This window comes from Talpa occidentalis, unplaced genomic scaffold (genome assembly GCF_014898055.3).
Source record: "Talpa occidentalis isolate TD23 unplaced genomic scaffold, MPIMG_talOcc4v2.1 talOcc4.3, whole genome shotgun sequence".
NCBI classification, from domain to species: domain Eukaryota; kingdom Metazoa; phylum Chordata; class Mammalia; order Eulipotyphla; family Talpidae; genus Talpa; species Talpa occidentalis.
In genome coordinates this window covers 92,422,856-92,443,511 of record NW_023603184.1, presented here as the reverse complement: position 1 = coordinate 92,443,511, position 20,656 = coordinate 92,422,856, and the positions used below count along the sequence as shown (strand labels likewise).

At 36.2% G+C, this 20,656-nt stretch overlaps 1 protein-coding gene across 15 annotated transcripts in view; it reads left to right on the top strand.

Moving 5' to 3' along the window:
- The window catches only part of BAZ2B (bromodomain adjacent to zinc finger domain 2B), a 294,239-nt gene that overhangs the window by 71,228 nt on the left and 202,355 nt on the right, over positions 1 to 20,656 (top strand). For all 15 annotated transcript variants that reach the window (XM_054699766.1, XM_054699765.1, XM_054699764.1 and 12 more), the window contains exon 2: positions 4,659 to 5,047. The gene's annotated coding sequence lies outside the window, so the exon portion shown is untranslated. The remainder of the gene's footprint in view (positions 1 to 4,658; positions 5,048 to 20,656) is intronic.

Below are 20,656 nucleotides of genomic sequence, written 5' to 3'. Positions count from 1 at the left end.
ACATTCCTCTTATATTGAATCCTCAGTATTGGTGGACACTAGTAGCTCTTTGTATTTAAGCATATGGTTTCTCTTACTTAGAATCCATCACCCACTCCTCCCCGCTCCTGCTTTTTTTTTGGGGGGGGGGCGGGGGGTGAGCACTCAATATTTGAGATGTAGTTCAAATGGCATCTCTAATAAAATCTTTCTTTTAGTTTCCATCAGAATTAGTTGTCCCATCCCCTTCATTTTTATAGAAATTTACTTTTTGTATCTTTATAACGTTATTTATGTGAGTCTCTAACCTCTGAGGAATTTCACACTTTCAATATCAACCAGAATGTGAGTTTTTCCAGCCTCGAACAGAGTGCATAGCATAAAGCAAGCACTCAATGTTTGTTCAATGAATGAAAACAAATAAAGCTTCATTAGTCTGTACCAATTGAAACAGAAATAAGACATGACAGTGGCCAGCTTATTCTATTGAGATCTCATTCATTTAGCTTTTTGCAGTCTGCCTTCTTAGACTTTGTTCTCTGAACATGGTAATTCTTTACTTTTTAAAAACCTATGTACAGCACCTATAGTAGTAAATTATATATCTATGTACCATTATCTTTTTATCTGTTTAAGAAGTTCTGTCTTGGTTCTAAAAATAGATGCAGGGCCTCCCTGGTGGTGCAGTGGGTTAAGCGCAGCGCTGTGAAGCTGTCTGCAGCTTCTGCAGCGTGGACTTGATTCCCGGCCGGCCAGGGAGATACCCACATGGCGAAGCAGACCTCTCCTGTCTCACCTGCTGCTCCCCTCAGCAGTGTTTTCAGTCCGTCTGCCTGTTCTGCTCCCCTCTGTCTCTGGTGAATTCTCTCAATCTCCCGTGCCTCTGGCCTGTACCCCAGTTCTTGTATAAATAAAAATAAATCTTAAAAAAAAATAAAAATAGGTGCTGCTTTAAAAATAAAGTGCAACAATTTAGTCTATAGTGGTGGCATAATTGGTATATGGGGTAGGTATATATCATATGTAGAATTAAAAAATAATTATCCAGGGCCTCCCCGGTGGCGCAGCGGTTGAGCGCTGGGTTGCGAAGCTGCCCGCAGCCTCTGTGGCGCCGGTTCGATCCCCGGCTGCTCCCCGGCCGCCGGAGGAGGGTCCCACATGGCGCGCAGACCTCTCCTGCCGCCCGCTGCTCCCCTCAGCAGTGTACTTTGGCCCTTCTGCCTGCTCTGCTCCCCGCTCTGGCTCTGGTGAATTCTCTCACCCTCCCGCACTTCTGACTGTACCCAGTGCATGTATAAAAACAAAACAAACAAATAAACAAATAAATAAATAAAACATGCCTCTATTAAAAAAAAATTAAAAAAAATAATTATCCACAGCAATATTGGAAAATATGTTTAATCATTAAACTCATTTATAATTCTGTACTCAAGTAAGCACTAATTTAAATGATGATCTTAGGTAGAAGACTGTATGGGGGCCAAATTATTTTATATAAGTATAGGAATAGTTTTTTCTTTTTTTTCCCTCAACTCTATGACAATTAGTAATCTCTGAAATGATCAAATATCAGAATATGTAAAAAGGGAAGGAATCATTAAAAATAATTTGGGCACAACTTCTTTGTATAAGGCATTAAATATTGGAATAATCCAGTTTAAAATGTCTAGTGTACCCTTATTAAAAATCATTTAAAAATATGGAATTGGATATGTTTGATTTACAAAATAGCACATTCAAAGATAGAATTTAATATGAAAATGAACACTTATTGAAATATAGAAAATAATCTTGAATTTTAGATATTAACCTTTTTCACTTACCAACTACTGTTGATTTCCATTAATTGCATTCCATCTTTGAGAATGTTACAAAAATATTTTCCAAATTATATGTATGAAGAGCCCTTGATGATAAAGAAAATATGGTTTAAAAGACATTAAATTCAACTTTTTTCATTATCACTACTTTTATCCTTTATCCCAAACTCTTGGAGGACACTGAGGTTTATTTTGTTATACAAATTACCTCATTCAGCCAAGAAAAAGACAACTTTATGTTGTATATGGCTTTAACTTGAAATTATTTTTATGTACTCCTTGAAAACTTTTTTGAAGTATGGTTCTATAATCACCCAGGAAAATGATAGCAAGTTTTAATGAGTTTTTATATGTTAATCACTTTCATTACAAGTGTATCCTTTTCTCTGTTGATTTAGGCATATAAACTTTAAATTAAAAAATGAATTTTATTATGTTAATCCCCTTCCCCCCAAGTTTCTTTTCTTAAAACCAGGTGATGTAAATTACATATCCTTATGAAACCTATTGTTTGGATAACCAATGAATGTACTATTTTCAAACCCAATATTTCAAAATATTATTACAACCAAAAATTAAGCCATGCTTTGCAGATTATTCAAACTATTTAAATAAAACATATAGCCTTATAGTTATTTAAGTTATTCAAGTGTGCTACTTAATTTCAAGAGAAATACTTTAAGAGAATTCTTCATAAAAACTGAGATAACTTGAAATTAGCCCTTTTTTCTTATTGTTCCAAAATATTTTTAACAGAAAATGCTACTGATGAGGCAAAGTGTTTGAAATAATACCATAAAACTTTACATAAAGAAATTTCAGTAAATTGTCTTGTTTACTTCCAAACATTTAAAATCATAAACACTTTGAGTAATAACCACTATTATATAAAAATAAATGAATGTTTTGGATGTTATATTGGACAGAAAATTTAAATTCTACCATTCACACTGATATTTTAAGCTTTATTTTTCTTCTAGAACATTATTAGTAAATTTTGAGTCTATAGAACTGTTGACCCAGTCATACATGTACATAGCTTGGCCTCTCAGTTAATTAAATATGAGTTAATAATATATTATAAGGAAATTATTGTCCTTATTACAGTTATTAGGTAGTTACTCAAATTATAGCTTCAAAGGAATGCAAAGCATGGAAAACTCAGGATTAAATTATGCATTTGAACCTTAGGCCAGCTTTTACTGTAGAGACAGTTTTCTGCTAAGAGAGAAATTGTATGTCATTGAAATTAAATGCTTTTCTGGGGATGGAAGGTTCCAGTTTTTAATGAAATTACTGAGTGTGGTGTAGTGAAATGATTAAAATCTGTATTCCGGGAATGTGGCAGGGAAAAAAAATCAATAAGTGCTAGCACAGCTTTGCTGCTCAATGTGAATCCTGAGAATGAAATAAACTACTACAAAAATAATAATTAAAAACATATCAGCACATTAATTTATTTAGCATCAGTCTCCTGAGACATCATCTTCACTAATTTTTAGCATACATTTTACTATGTAATGAGCAGTCTTCTTTTCAGATATCCCTATTAGACAGGCAGTATTTCTGCCCTTCCCCCAGTGCTCCTGCATTGCAATCATTGTACTTGCACTTATTATGTTACAAATGACCGAGGTAAGGCTGACATTCTCAGTGCATGCAAAAAGACCTAGTCTGCCAAGCTTTTTTTTTTTTCCCTAATGAAGCAGCTTTGTGAAATCTCCCCATGTGTTAATACTAATGAAGATCCTCCAGCACAATTAAAATCACAGCCAGTGGCTGAAGAGGAAACATAAAATAATAGTGCCTTTTAAGATACATTTATCCACATACATGTGGATATGTGCAAAATATACATATATGGTCAAATTATTTCTATAGCTTGTTTTTCATCCATCCTAACAAATGATGCAGTTTTCAATTATATGAACGTTGAGACTTATATTGTGTTCCACGAAGGGTAAAAACACTACTTAACTGGAAAAAAAATATATATATAGCTTCTTGGGTAATAAAGCGTCAAGGCTTTTTTTAAAAATCATTTTTTAGGAAGCTCTGGTATAGCGTGGGAGGACGAAATAAACTTGATTGGTTTCAGGATGTTGGGGTTGGGTGGGGGAATGGAAGAATAGAAACCAGAAAGTTGGAAAGAGCTTTGAAGGGTTAGAAAAATAGCGTAGCTCATATGTAGTTTAAAGATGGAGCGATAGGCTCCCCGTCTTAACTTGATTTCTTAAAAAGTGTTCAGTTCCTGCAATTATCTATACCCCCACCCCGTTTTTGACCTCTCAGAAATTGGGGGTAAACCTTTTACAATTTTGCCATAACTTTAGAACGATTTACTATTTTAACGTGTTTTATATAAATTTTCATTCCGTGCACAAACATTACAGCCAGCTTAATTTGCCCGTGCTAGGGCAGTAGCGATTTATTCTGAGACCATCTTGCGTCCTGGTTCTTATTTTATTTTGAGTTCTAAACATCCACGAATTCTTGGCTTATTCATTTTGTTGGCTGATAGACTTGAGCCGATTTCTGAGTTTACGGATAAAAAGTTTAGGTGGAAATGGTGAACCTATACTCCCTATTCGCCAGCTTACCTTTTTTTTTTTTTTTTTTTTTTAAAAATTATGTTTCAGTCCCTACGTTCTGTCCTCTCTAGTTTTAAAAGCAAAGCAAACCACTTAAGTTTCTGAACTTTTTCCCTGGGACGAGGAACGTTGCAAACTCAAAGCGACAGTATTCTTGGAAGGAAGAAGTAACCCCCCCTCCCTTGGCTCCTTTAGGAGCTGATAGGTCATTTATTACTGGAACTGAAATGGTATAAACAATTCTCTCTCTTTTTCCCCTTGTTAACAGCAACTTTCATTGTTAGAGAGAGGAGAGAGAGAGAAGCCTTGCTGGTTGACGTCACTTGGTTCATGAAGCTTCGCCTAGAAGTGAAGCTGTTGAACAAACCTTGAGAAGAATCATCTCCTGCTTCAATCTGCTGCTGGATAGGAACTAATCAGAGGGCGAGCGAGCGGCGGAAGACGGAGACGGAGGGAGGCGAGGGCTTTCCCGATCACAAATCTCACCTCCACGCCCACTCTTTATACTTTTCTTGCAAAAATAATACTAGAAATAAGGAGGCGGCGGGCTTTCCAAAAACAAAACAAAACAAAAAACAAACAAAAAAAAATCGTAACCTTCAGCCATCTGGGGAAGGCAGAATCCCTTCTACCGCAACTCTCACTTCGAAAGTAAAGGTGAGTTTCAAATCCCCGGGTGTGAGGGGTGCGGGTGAACCTGAAAACTCCAACTGTTGTACGACCGGTTGCAACCGAAAAGGAGAAAACTGGGCTCCTGCGGGCCGGGGAGACCCGGAGCGGCTCCTCCCGGGGCGCCCGCCCGCCGCCGGCCGCCGCTCGCCCTCGCCGGCCGCCGAGCCTCTTTGTTGTGCTGCCGGGAGGGCTGGGGTGCGCGCGGCGTCCCGAGTGCAGTTTGGGGGGGAGGAGGGCGCGGAGATGCGCGGTCCTGGGTGGGAGGTGGGGGGGTGCGGTCTCAGGAGAACATAAACTTTATTCCTAGCTGCCAGTGCGGGACTTCGATGGAGCAGGGCCGCGGCCGAGCCTTCCCGAGCGCGGGCAGCTCTGCGGCCGCGACCCGCCGCCTTTGTGCCGCCCCGGGCTGCGCGTCCCCCGCTCCCCTCGGCGCCGCCCGCCCGGGCCGCCGCCGCCAGATTTGCGCCTTAAAAGCAAGCCCAGGCGCCGTTGAGATCGTCGTCCCTAACCCGGGATTACCCACTTCCCTCCCCCCACCCCTTCCACGCAGGGTAGTTTTCAGATTGCCACCCCCGGCCCCGGCCCCGGCCCCGGCCGCCTCCCGCTGCCCTTCTTTGCCTCCGCCCCCTCTTCCTCGCTGGCAGGACTGTTGAGCTTCGCCTCCCACCCCCACTCCCAGTGCGGGCCTCTTTTGCTAGCTCTCCTCACAGCTGAGGGCTCTGGAGTTTACGGGGAGAGAGCTGGGGGTTTCGGTGCAGGGGCAGGTGGGGCTGAGCGGAGAGCCGGATACCTGGGAAGAGCTGTCCGCGCGCGGCGGGGCTGGAGGAGCCGGGGCTGTCCTCGCAGTCACGTCCGCGAGCCGGCTCCCACCCGGCGGCTCTTCCCCGGGAACGACCTCCAGCCCGCAACTCTTCTCCGCTCTTTCAGTCGTCTTGTTGCTCCCCTCCCCCCATTCCCTTTCGCGGCTCCTTTCTCCTTTAAAGTAGTTCCACGAACCCCAGAATTGGGATTTGGGAAAGGAAGTATCTGGAGAGGCAGAGCTGGCTTTGCTGTTGGGGAGATTTTCCTTCTTTTCTTTCCTGCTGTATTTATCTTTTGTGTGTTGCTTCCTTATAAAGAGAGAAGCAGCTGCAGCCCTTGGCCGAGTTGTTGAAATTTATCCCTTTGTGTATATTACAATATCCTCCATTTTTTTCCCTGCCCTCTAAACAACAAGCGTTTCGCCATCTTGGGCAATTTTTATTCCCAAGTCTCTCTCTCTCTCTCTCTCTCTTTTTAAATATATATTTTTGAGAAAGGGAAATAAGCCTTAGAAAGGCGAAAAGTGTATCTGGATAAAACTCAAAGTTTAGGGAATGTTCAGGGGGCCTGGTGACGTCATGCAAAGTTTATTGAGAAAATTTTTCCAACAGTAAATTTGTCTCAAAAAAATTTTTTTTCCTGTTGTAAAGGACCATGTAATTTACAGGTCAGCAATAAGTTATGCCACTTATTTTTGTGTTTTCTGCTCACAATATGAACCCTCCGCCTCTACATATTTTATGTTTGGTAACAGGTGGAAAATTATGTGTAAAAATAAATAGTGTAAACTTTACAGTGTCATTTGTCTACGTGTTTATTCTTTAAATGTCTCAAATGTTATTTTTAATCAGCATATTCATTTTCTCTACTTTCTGCTGTGGATTTTTCTTTAATCAGCTTGGTTAACGTTTATGTAAACTTATTTTAGAATACCTAGCTTCCCTCTTGTAACTTAAATGTCCTGTTTTTTCTTCTATGTATTGTTTTACAGTTTGAAAAGATACAAATGCTGACAATAATTTGGAAATATCAAGTACTTTGAAATTTTATAGTAGATATTAAGTCAAGCTATTGGCAAAAATGTCACTAGTACTTAAAAGGCAGGATTGATTTTTAAATATACAACTTCTAGCAGTAAAGTCTTTGTCAGCCATTATAAAAAGATAAACAATAAAAGCTAGTGTTTTAATTTGTTGGTCTAAAATAGTTTTTCATCTCAGAAGTTTGGCTGGTCACATGACCAAACTCAATGCTACACTGACTAGTATATAAATAAGGGGCACTGTAAATTGAATGAGAAAGTAGAATTCTGTCTCCTGTAGTTATTTTCAGTCATCATATTTACCTCTTTTCTAACAAGGACGTGAAACTGTATTTAATTTGCATTCTCTTTGTCTACTGGGTGTGTGTGTGGGAGCTTTGACTACAATTAACTAAAAAAAAAAAAAAAAAGAAAAAAGCTAATAGGAACAATTCTGAATACACTGAAAAGGTTTGTCTAACACAAAACTTACCTTGTATGTGGTGTGTTTTTATCTGGGTAGCAGTCTTCTTTGGTGTTATCTGGTATGCGGTTTATCTAGAAATTTGCTTTATGTAAAAAACTATATGGAAAACTTGACTGAATTGAATGTCTGCCATTTATGTGAATTGTAGGTAGGTGAAAAATGTTTAAATAGTTAAAAGCACATAGAACAGATGGTTCTAAATTATACATGCAACAAAGGACTGGAAGATTTGGCAGATTATAAATTGCAAGCAACAGAGGATAAGCAGTTTAAGAAAATGGTAGTTAAGTACATTTGATGTCTCACACCTATTGTAAACACTGTACATATTATTGTCACTGTGCTGCATAATCAATAATTTAGACAACATGTGACACTTATAAGTTTCAGGTAGAAGAAAGTAAGATTTTTACAGAAGTTTGAAAAGATTTGTTGAACGTAAAATTATATTATGCCAATGATGGCCAGTAAGTTTTTTGTTTGTTTTTCGGAAATCAAATGGTCAGCTTAAAAACAGGAAGTTATTTATGAGATCTTAATATCGCTTTATTAATATAATGGCTTGGAGAGAAGTAGGAGTAGGTACATGTTTTAAAATCCAGGTAATAGTATCTCTACTAATCTTACATGTTAAACGTGACTAACTTTTAACATCATTTTATTCTTTCAAACACTGCTGAAAAGTATTCGTAAATCATTGAGTCTTGGAAATGCAGTTATTAGAATACTGTTGTCGTCATCTAAATACTTATTAATTGAAGGAAGGATATGTTTTAGTATTATTTTAATTTTGTATATAGCATAATTTTACTCTCAATTTCTTAAATGTAGAGGTTTTTATGTAGTTCTTGCCTTTCTAAAAGACTGAGTAATTATATTCGGCATTTTTAAAAGACTTAGAATAACAAAGTATTCAATTTGGCAGAAATTTGTTTTTATTTTTATAAGCCATTTATTTAAAATGCATGTAAGTCTGTAATGGAAACCTTGGAATTTTAATTCTGTTGCCCTTTCTCCCATTTCTTTGTTTGCATGTTTATTATAGAATTGCAGTGTAAAGGAGCAGATGTTTTGCCAAACATCCTGATGTGTTGCTTTTTCTTATGGGAGTGCATAACTGTTCCTTCTGATGCATCAACTTGACAGCTGGTTGATTTCATGGAGCTGCTAAGAAGCCATTAGTGGTGTCATTGAATTGAAACAGAACAGTCACTCCCAGCTTGAACTGCAATTGTTAATGTCTTTGTTGCTACTTTTGTGTTACTATACAAGATGTAGAATATCACACTTGCGTGGAAGTTCATGGTTTCTGTCTTATCTCCTTGAATTAGTGAAAGTATGTGTTAGAGCTTGATTACTATTAGATTTAAAAATTTCTTAAAGAAAGATTTTAAGTTGCGCTTTCTGAAATTTTGATGTTGTCCTAGATAGAACTACCACCAGGATAATATAGCACAAACAAAGTAATGTGATTTTGACCCCTTGATGAAAATATGTCATCAAGGTTTAATGATTTTTAATCTACTTGGTATCCTGAGGGATTAATTAAATCACCTAGTTAGGTATTTTTAAAGGTTTTTGCTTATGTAAAATTGAAATTTTCATACTACGGATTTAAAAAGTTCTGTGCATTATTTAATAAATGTTAACTAATTTGATTAAATATTTCTTCAAGCATTTGTTGCAGAAGATAATCAGATCAGGAAAGAATCATTGAGGACATGGGTCGTTTTGTGTTTACTTTTCCTTATAAAGTGGCCAAGATTTTAAATAATTCGCTACTAATCAATAACTTAACATTTAAAAAAATTGAAATTGTATTTTAATTTTACTGATAGTCTATTTGTAGTCTAAAGTATCAAACTTTGGTGCTAAAATGGCATCAGATCATCCCATTGGTGTGTAAGTGTTCTCTTCTTTTTCTAATTATTTGGGTTTTTTTGAGGGGTGGGGAGAGGGGAGATAATGAGGAAAGAAGAATTAAAGGGGTGATAATCTCAACAGGGAAAAAAATTCAAAGAAATTTGTGAAATAAACTTTAGGATGATTAGTTTAAGGCTGTGCTATAGCCTAACACTGTGTTAATAGAGCTTTTCTATTTCTGGTATTTATTGATTTTAATTTTTAAATCTTTAGGTGCAACAAGCATTTAAACAAAGTGTAGAGGAGCATAAACTTTAAAATTGTTTGCCTTGTAATAAATATTTAAAATGTGAAATTGATGATTGGGATATTATAATTTGCTGTTAAATCCCACTAAATTCCTATGCAATAGAAATAAATTTTAAATACTTATACCAAGCCACTCCATAATTATTATTTCCCAAAATTATAAGATTTTAGAGGTGGTTTCCTTTTAAATAAATTATACTTTACTGAGACTAAAGACTATATTCAGGTGATAGCCTTCTCAATTCTTTTTCTTTTTTTTTTTTGTATAATGGCCATACTTTCCCTTAAAAAGAAAATCATTCCAGTTTTTGATCCAGTTTTTGATTCAGTTTTTGAGAACTGTATCTACTCTTAGCATATTTATGGCAAGTAAGATGTTTACATAAGTTAAATTATGGGAAACTGAGTTTATGTTTATGGTAAATTTTTATCAATAGTCTCAATTTGTTTAATTTTTTAGAGATAACAGTCTTGATTGCAGTGCAAATATATGTCCCATAATTGAGTAGGAAATTTTCAGCTTTGTATTACATAAAGGAAGGCATACTAAATAGAACAATCATAAAATGTCCAAACCGTTCATTCATAAGTTTTTCTATTGACCACATTAACTTTGAAATGATGGGCATAAATATAATTAATTTACAGTTACAGGTGGAGTTACAAAATATTGGCAACATCTTTGCTGAAAGAAAATAAAATTAATTACATGACTTTTAAATCTATTTTGAGTGCTGTGTAATTTGTAGCAAGTCATAGTACAGTTTGAGATGCAAAATACTCAATAGTCCTGGTATTTGAAAGTTAAACACTGAGTTTTTTAAATAGATTTTTATGAAAATCTAGGGTGAAAATAGTTGTTTTTATTCTTCGTGTTTAAAAATTTGCTATATAAGGTAAGGTGTTCTCAAAAATAAAATTCATGCTTTTGAAATAGTTTGTTTTATAGTTTATGAAATTTAGCTTGTATCTTGGCTTTTGAATACCTTTCATTCAAATAAAGACTATTGTTAGAGAGAATAATAAATAAGGTAATATAGGTAAGAACCTGTATTAATATTGTTTGTGCATATGTGTGCATGTGCATGTAATGAAAAAAGGAGCAGTTCTGAAGATAATTACTGCATTGGTACTTCAGCTATGTGTAGACATAATTGTGTGTTTTTCCTGTTTTCTCCTCTTAACACTTTTCCACAAGCATGCACTCATTAATCAAAGACGGTGCACTCCTGCTGAGGGCAGAGAGGTTCATCAAACTGGCAGTCAGTTTGGTGTAAAGAACAGTGTACTGAGGCTCTTAACTCGCTGGGACATAAATAAATCTAAGGTCTTTGTATGCAAACCCTGGAGGTTAATACTGTATAATTCAATGTCCTGTCTTTGTTTTTATGATTGATGTTTTTAAATGTTTCAGGTTTGCTGCAAGTCTTCTAGTAGGTCAGGTCTGACAATCTGATTGGCTGAAGTCAGAAAGCATTAGGTTGTCAGAAGGGCTTAGAGTATGCTGCAGAGATTTTGATTTTTTTCCCCTACGAGATCATTGTCATATTGCCTGAGCTGTTATAGGAATGTACCAATGATTGACATCCCCCGCTGTGATAATGGACCTAGTGCATGAAATGCCAATAGTTTGGTCCTATTTGTTCGGAAGCTTACTGCTATTTGTATCCTTAACAGAGCTAACATGTAGAACAAGCAAAACTACTGGGATTTCTCTGTAGAAATAGTGCTGGGATTTGGCTTTAACATGAATTGGTTGCATATTCATAATTTAAGAACAGCTGGTTACAGCAAGCACACAGTCATTTGCAAGCTATTATAAACCATTCCACTCACACATGGAGTCTGTGCTTGGTGGATTTTTTTTTTTTTTTTATTGATCTACCTGCATTTAAAAATCTGGTCACTGCTCCTACAGAAGCTGTTCATTTTAGCTGTGTTTGCAACATAGAACAGGTTCAATTTTAAATATTTAATTTAAACTAAATGCTGAATAAAATGAAGATGCTTAGAAGGAACTTAGTGTAAAAGGTCAATAATGTATTACCCGTCATGTATTTCACCTGGTCAAAAACAAACCAACCATTATATGACCATTTCTCTTTTTAGAAAATGTTTTCTCATTTCGTCCATAGATAAATAACTGAATTATGTCAGATTTGAAAACATTATTAATTGTAGTTTACTAATTATGTATACTTTTAGGAAACAACATAGGTACCAGATTGTGATTAATTCACCTGTAAAAAAATTTCATCTCATATGTAGGAAAGTGACAGTACTTTCACCTTATGAGTGGCATAAGGCAGGATAGAAAGGAAAACTGACAAGATACTATAATTGGATTAAAAAATGCTAATCCTAAAACTATAAAGCTATTCTTAATTTTTTAGAAGGAATCTGATGAAGAATCTCTTCTACTCTGTGGGTCACTTCTGGAACGTTTAGCGCTACTGTGCTTTTACAGTATTAGAAGGACATGTGTAAGCTAGTCCTGCTATACTAATTTTCTACATGTTGTCTTGCGTAGTAGTGACTGGAAGGAGGGATACCCTTATATCCTAAGCTTTCAGTGAGAAGAGTGGGAAGAGAAAATGTTAAAATGCAATTTCAAGAGCAAGCTCAGCTTTGATTTGTGTATGTTAAAATAAGTGGATACCTGAGTGATTTACAATGATGGTGATTATGCTGAGTTTTCCACACAGCACAGTCTTAAGTTCACATGTGCATGCATGTATTTGTCCCCACACTAGATGATGAAGTAGCTTTCAGCACTTCAAGGTTGAGTACCAGTCCTAAGAGTGCATTTTACTCTTTCTTGGCTTTACAAATGGCTGGATATGTTGGTAATATAGCTGAATATATGGCTAGATTTAATCTAGCTGATAGTAGGCTGTACATTTTTTCTAAATAATAAATTCAAAGGTTATTAAAGGACGATGTTACACTTCAGTTTTGTGATGCATATATAGTAGCTTGTACAGTTAACTTGCCATTATTTGCCATTACATTAGTCATTTTGTGGATTTTCGCTACCCCCTTTCTTTCCCTTTTTTACTATTTTGCAGTTATTCCCCCCCACCTTTTTTTTTTTTTTGCATCTCATCACAAAATAAGCCAAAGAAATAAAGGGAAGTAAAATTCAAATAAGTTTAGTTTCCCTTCCTCTCCCACTTTTGGATAGTTCGGACAGAGAGAAGTTCTTAGGTTTTTACTAAAATGATGGCTTGGAATTTTATTTGTCTGTTTTCTTCTGGCTCTCATTGCAAAAGATAATCTAGAAAAAAAGAAAGATGAAGTAAGTAATGGACTCAATTTTTAAATTATTAATAATCTAACAAAATGGTAGAAATTTTGGCTATTCGTTGAAAAATGAATTGACTCAGTAATGATAATCACAGTATAATCAAAGGTATTTGAGATAGTTTTATTTCTTAGTACTGCTAATAAGGGTCTTTTTCTTTAGGGGCTCTACCTTCATTCATCCATGTTGTGTTGAATGCTGTCTTCAAGCATACCTTTGGAAAAGCTATGGATAAAATATATATATATTTTTAATGGGTAAAGATTCAGAATAAGGGAGAGAGGACTTCTAGTTTGAAATAATTAGAAAAGACTCTCTGATTTGTGAAGCATTAAGTTAGACCAGGAAGAATGCATAAACTGACTGTTTAGGGACTAGGAAGCAAGTATCCAACAGAGGAATGCATGAGCCCCCTAAAAGAACAAATAACACAAAAATATTTAAATCTAGGTCTGTGGGGCACCTGCAGTAGTTCTGCAACCTTTTTTAAGATCACACCAACTCACACCTCTTTTCCAAAATAAAATGTTACGGGGTTCTTTTTCTCCATTGCTTTCAAAATTGACTGCTTTGCTATCTCTGGAGAGGGTAGGTTAATCAGTTTTAAATCATTCATTTCAATGGTACACTTGTTTGTGGAGGCCTGGTTAAAACTGACAAAACTGCCCTTTCTGGTCAGTGTTACTCAAATATTGTGTTTCATGTGAGATTAACCAGAACCACTCCCTTCTTCGTTCTTTTCCTATGCTTTTGTAAGTGGTTTTTCTTGAAACTTAATGCATGGTCATACCTGCTAACAATATTTGGGCAGAGAGCATATCACCTCTGTTTTCCTTTTGTGGATTTGGTGGTAAGAATAAGATTTCCAAGGGAACTTAATGACTCAGACTTCAAAAATAAAACGCTTTTACTTCTTTCACTTCCTTTGGATGAATGAAGAAGATGGACAGACTGTCTTGCACTGCCAATAATAGGAATATCCACAAGGACAAAAAGCAACAAATTCGTAACTCCTACTTTTAATAACATCAGTAATGAATTTTACTAATAATAGAAATCCCAATAAAAATAATAGACTATGAAAAGGAAGTATTTTTAAAAATTCAAATACAAATGTACAGAAATGTCTCAAATTTCAATGGTTAAACTTTTCCTGACTTCATTATTGCTGCAGCAAGATAATGGCATTTGTTTCATTTTTCTTAGTTGCAATATGCGATAAACATTTACTACCAAGAGACATGTCAGAGAAAACCTTAATACTTATCTTGTCCGATGATGAGTTTTGAGGTCAATTAAAGGTGGAAATGAGTGGAAATAGGAGTCTATCCAGTGTCTAAGTTTAGAGAACCGTACTTAGTGTGTTTTCTGGTTTCTTTGATGTGGTTGTTGAAACACTTCTGTACTTCTGGGGAAAGGATTGTTGTTATAAAGCATATGGTGACACATAAGAAGCAGTAAAGCTCATCTTGAGCATCTGAAAAAAAGTCAGAAAGTAGCCTGTTAAGTCACATGGTGATGTGTTTCTCTTGGGAACATCGTGACATGTTGTGGATCAAATCTGCTTTAAAAGAGGGGTAATTGCAGAGCTGTAGGGGTAGATGATAACAACGAAGAGGTGACAAACTTTAAAACTTTTAAGTGGTGTTAAGAGGCGTGGAGATTGGTTATGTTGTTGAATCCTCTTAAGATTTTCTGCTAAGTATCTTAGCATTAAATTTCTGTGCATTGCCATTAATATTTTCAACAGCGTGTTGAGAAAGTAACATATTCTAATCATACCTGGGGGATCTGAAGTAGGAAGTTGAAAGGTTAGGGAAGGGCTAAGTAAAACAGTAAACAGTTGGTCCAGGAAAAGCGCATGTAATAACTTTGGCCAGTTAGGTAAAAGCTCTCTCCTTCCTCTCCAGAAAGCCTCTTCATAGAAGTATTTGCCAAAATTCAAAAAAGAGAATTGGTTTAAAGAATGTGTAAATCCTTTGTCCTGTGTGTGAAAATGGGAGGATAAGAGCAAAGTTTGCTCAAGGGGGAAAAAAAAAATGTTAAAATAGTGCATGAACAGAAATTTCATGGCTTTTTGTTGCTATTCCTTAATGAAGTATTATATGATTTAGTACCTTGAATTTAACCTTTTTTTCTTTTAATGTGAGACACTGTTTGTGAAAGAGGTCATTTTTTGCAAGTGTTTTATTATTAGGTAGAATTTGATATGTTGCTGCTGAAGACCAGAGGTACCAGCTAAATTAATTACATGTACCTGGATAATATGCATGTTTGTTCCTGTGGTTGTAACCTCAGTACTTCACAAGTGAGCTAAAAATAATCCTATACTTAGTTTCCCATGGAAACAAAAATCACTTACTAGTTTCTCATGTTTAGTGATGTGCTAATAGTCTTGTGTTGGGCAGTAGTGATCAGTTATAATGAATTGATGGTTAAGTTGAGAACAAGAATCAGGTCAACATCTACTTTTTTTTAATGTTAGAAACAATTTAAGGTGCCTAGAAATAAAAGACGTGATCCTGTGCTCAAGGAGTTCATAGTTTGCTCAGAAAGAAAGAATGTACATAGAATGAAGTTTCATCTTTTGTAATTTTAACTCATGGAAACTCAGCTATTTATGTGAGGAAAAAAGTTGGGAGTGGGAAAGGAAAACAGTTTCAATAACCATCAGTGACTTAGTGAACGTAGGCTTCAGATAGGATACATGGGTCAGGTGTTTTCTGTTCCTGGGTAGCTGTCACAGTGTGAGCAACTTACACTAAGTGTAGCTCTTAATGTAAATGTAAATATAATTTTTTTGTATATCATAGCCCCTAAGTATAGGCCAATCATAGAGATCTGGAGCTCAACTATATAAATACTCTCTGCTTTAACACTGGCAGCGAAACTGGCTATGTTTGAGTTAGTGACAGATAGTTTATCTGATAACGATCTTATTTACTATATTTTAATGTAACTTGCTGACTAGAACCTAACCACATTTCTCTGCCTCCAATAAGTTGTGTCTCTGATTGTATATGAAAGTAGCATGGTTCAGCATCATTACATGCTTAAGTATTGTTATTGATAAGCCCAAAATATATGTTGCTTAGCAATGGAAGTACATTCTGAAAAATAGGTCGTTTTAGGCTTTTTTGTCATGAGAATGTCCTAGAATGTAATGTCTAGGAGTGAGTGTCTTAAGAGTGTAATTCAAAACCTCTACGCTATAACCTACTGTACGCTAGGCTATATGGTATAGCTTTTGGGGGTCATCTTCTTATATGTGGTCTGTCATTGAAGCGGTTGTTAAGCAATACATGATTGTAAAACAAAAACAATTGGTTTGTAGTTAACAAGACTTCAATGAGAGGCTGAGACTTCAGTTAGACCTTGAGACTTCAGTTGGACTTTGAAGGAAGTAGTAGATGTTTAGCTTAGAAAAGCAACTTGAACAAAGGAGAGAATGGAGTGATACCTTTTTTTTTGTAGTTTTTTTTTTTTTTTTAAGATTTATTTATTTATTTATACAAGCACTGGGTACAGTCAGAAGAAGTGCGGGAGGGTAAGAGAATTCACCAGAGCCAGAGTGGAGAGCAGAGCAGGCAGAATGAAGAAGTACACTGCTAAGGAGAGCAGTGGGCAGCAGGAGAGGTCTGCGCACCATGTAGGACCCTCACCCAGTGGCCGGGGATCGAACCAGCGCTGCAGAGGCTGCAGGCAGCTTTGCAACCCAGTGCTTAACCGCTGTGCCACCGGGGAGGCCCTGGAGTGAGACCTTCTTAACTAATTTGCTTGAAAATAGTGGGAGAGTAAGTTGGAAAGGGGAATTTGTGTTAACTCATAGATTTTTAAGCACTGTGATATGGTTAAAAAGTTGTTTTAGAAATGGACATTTGAAAGAAATCTGATAAATACATAGAAAGAAGCTATTAAAAGAAAGAACAGGGATTTACTGAAGAAATTACAGTGTCATGTGGTAATGACTAGATTAATAACAATATGAAGGGGTAGAAGGGTAAATATAAGGGACATAATTTTAAAGGAATGGAGCCGAACTGGTTTGGAAAGGTAGGCTATTCAGATCTCTTTTATAGGACCACATCAATCATTTGATGTAGCTTAACACTTATTTTTTCCTAAAAGACAGAACTAAAGAGAATGACTGTGGCTTACCACTTGGCAGGGGTTAGATATTCTTTCTAATACATCATATAGTTTATGATGAGTTTAACTTAAGATAAACTCTTCAGTTTTTTTAAACCCTTCTACTTCCCTTCAGCATGTGATAATCACATTCAGTTAGCTTAATATTTTTCATTGCTTCATACTTGTTCATATCACTGCCACACATCAGTTTCTGAAAACCACTGTGGAATAGTGGGCAGCATGTTATAAACATTTTGCAGACAAGAGTATACTTGTTATATACCTGAGTATACCTGAGTATGTGGTTTAATGAATTTATGATATTGCATATGATGTTTCCTGTCTGAATTCTTGTTTCCTCTCTTTTTGCTTTGTAAAATTTGCTAGTTTTCTAATGCCCTTCTGAAGAGTAACTTCATGAAATCTTCCCAACCTTCTGTATCTCAATAGGATTATTTGATTCTTTCCTTGTGCCCAGTGTTTTAATGGTGGAGCACATGATTGTTCCTGTAGATTGATTCCTTCCCTCATAAATAGTGTTTTTACTAGCATTTTATGCATAATGCTTTTATTAGTTGTTTGACATTATTTCATGGAATGAATTTCCAAAAGTGCAATTAGTAGGTCAAGGGCTGGGAATATTTTAGGACTATTAATATAGGTAATGTTAACTTGGTTTTTGAAAGCATTGCTCTGAATTTTTATCTCACTGGCAATATATAACGGTATTTTACCTAATCCACCTTTACTAGATTGGGTATATTTGTCATTTTTAGAACTTGCCAATTCCACTGCAAAAAATTGTACTTTTTTAGTCTATTTATATAGACGTGAGCATTTTTATTTTTAGTATCTTAATCTGTTGTATTTCTTTTTTGTGATTTGTATTTGACATTTGTTTGCTATTAAGATCTTAGTATATTTATTGTAAGCTATTTATAAATTCTAAGTATTAATGATACGCTTTTATTATACTTGCTATAAATATTTTGCATTTTGATACTGTTTTTACTTAGAATTGTCATATTAACTTGTCAATTCTTCAGATTTTTTTCCTAACATTTCTTTCCATTTGAAGATTAAAAAATGACGTCCTTACCAGAGTTTTTGTAGTCATTGCTCATATTTTTATTTCTTGACACTTAATTGTTCCTATTATTTCCTGTTAGTAAATACTTTATGGATTATACTTTCATATCCATAGTAGGGCCTACGTTCCTACTATCAAAGCTTTAGTCTCTGCACCATATCTCCATGTATACTCTGAAATCTCTAAATAAGGAATGTTAAACTAGAAAATTGAAGGTCAGCTTCTTAAAAAATTATGTTTATTCTGCTCTGCTCCCCGCTCTGGCTCTGGTGAATTCTCTCACCCTCCTGCGCTTCTGACTGTACCCAGTGCATGTATAAACAAACAAACAAGCAAATAAATAAAAAACATGCCTCTAAAAAAAAAAAAAAAAAAAAAATTATGTTTATTGAGGTAGCAATGATGGGCAACAATCTTTAGGTGTTATTGGTTCACACCTCTACAAATGTATCGCATCATGCCTACCATCAAAGCACCCATAATCATCCACCTTTGTCCATTAGTTATGCACTCAGATTTCAAGTGTGTGTTTTGTCTCTTTTGAAGGTCAATTTTAAAAAAGGATTGTCAATTTTTGTTGTTGTTGTTTGTTTCTACCTCTTGTGTTAGGTCTCCTGAAAGTATTAATTTTATTAGGTAATATTGAACGTACTGAAAATTATCCTTTTTTTTTTAAAAAAAGATTCATTTATTTATGCATACAAGAACTGGGGACCAGGCCAGAGGTGTGAGGGGTGAGATGATTCACCAGAGACAGAGTGGGGAACAGAACAGGCAGATTGACTGAAATACACTGTTGAGGGGAGCAGCGGGCAAGTCAGGAGAGGTCTGCTGCGCCATGTGGGTAGCTCCCTGGCCAGCCGGGGATCGAACTCATACTGCAGAGGCTGCGGATAGCTTCACAGTGCTTTGTTTAACCCTTGCGCCACCAGGGAGGCCCATGAAAATTGTCCTTGATAAGGTATGGTTATCACCCTTGTAAATAATTCTCTTGCCTATTAGATGTCTGAATTAACACCATTTGAGAATATAATTTGAAGCTTTAAAAACTAAATTTTCATGGATTTTTTGTTTATGATAAAAATATGTTGCTCTACAACTTGCCATTGCAATTACGATAAAAATATGTAGCTCTACAGCTTACCAGTTATTTCATCTTCTAGTTAATGATTGTTTTTGACTTTTCTTTCTTTACATGTCAAGCATGTATTTTCATTAAAATATTATCACAAAATTTGAAAAATGCAGCAAGTTATTTAGATAATTTCAAATGTCCAAAGTTTTATTATTTGCATTTTTAGTTTCTTTTGTTTGAACTTTATTTAGTGAAAGTGCTCATATAGTAAGCAAGGTACTTAGTGTGATGAACCTTGCCCACAAAAGGTGAAAATGGAGGGGAGTGAAATGGAGGGGAGCGAAATGCTTCTGTGATGTCAAATGAGACAGAATTGAAAAAAAAAATTCAGTTAAGCCACATGTACAGTGATGACCTTGCAGAAAATACTGACAGTGCAATGCTTTAGACTAAAGCTCAAGAAATAGGAACATTGATTTAGACATGGCTCTTTTTAGGTAGGAGGTCAGGGAAAGGAAAAATAAAAAGTTTTTAGGAAGGAAATGTAGACTTGAAGACAACTTTCTTTTCATTTATTTATTTATTGAAGGACTGAAGTGTAGTCCAGAGGTGGAAGGGTGTGAGAGGCCTCACCAGAGACAGAGCGGGGAGAACAGCAGGCAGATTTACTGAAATACACTACTAAGGGGAGCAGCAGGTGAGACAGGAGAGGTCTGCTGTGCCTTATGTGGGTTAGCCACCTGGCGGGGTGAACTGATGCCATGGCAGTGAGAGCGCTGAGACTTAACCGCTAGGCCACCAAGGAGGCCCCTCAAAGATGACTTTCTTGATGAGAATGAAGATAAAGAGTCAGGGGCCTCCCTGGTGGGCAAGGGGTTAAGTCTAAGCACTATGAAACAATCCTCAACCACTGCAGCAATCCACAGCCACTGCAACACGAGTTCGAGTTCGATCCCTGGCCAGGGAGCTAATCCATATGGTGCTTCAGACCTCTTCTGTGTCGCCCTCTGCTCCCCTCAGCAGCGTATTTCATTGGATCTGCCTGTTCTGCTCCCCACTCTGGTGAATCCTCTCAATCCCCCCAGCCCTGCACCTCTGACCTGCACCCCAGCTCTTGTATGCATCAATAAATCAATCTTTAAAACAAAAAAGATGTAGAAACAGATGATATAATTCAGAAGTTCTTTGAGAAGTGGGGAGAAAATGGTTCTAGACCTGTGTTAGACTAACTGACATTGGTTGGAAGGAGGAGTACCTTTGTGAGATGTGGATGTGCACAGCATTGAAATTAGAGCTTTGGTGGAAAGAAATTTCATAGAATTCAAATTCCAACTATCACATTCTTCAACAAAGAAATGTCTCTTTGCTCCTCTTTTAATAAAATTACGGTTTCGTTTCCAATCTTTTTTCTAAGTCTCTCTCTTTCCTTCTCTCTCTCTCTCCAAATATATATATATATATATATATATGTATATATATATATATGTATTTAGAAAATAGCAATTAGAGTTGG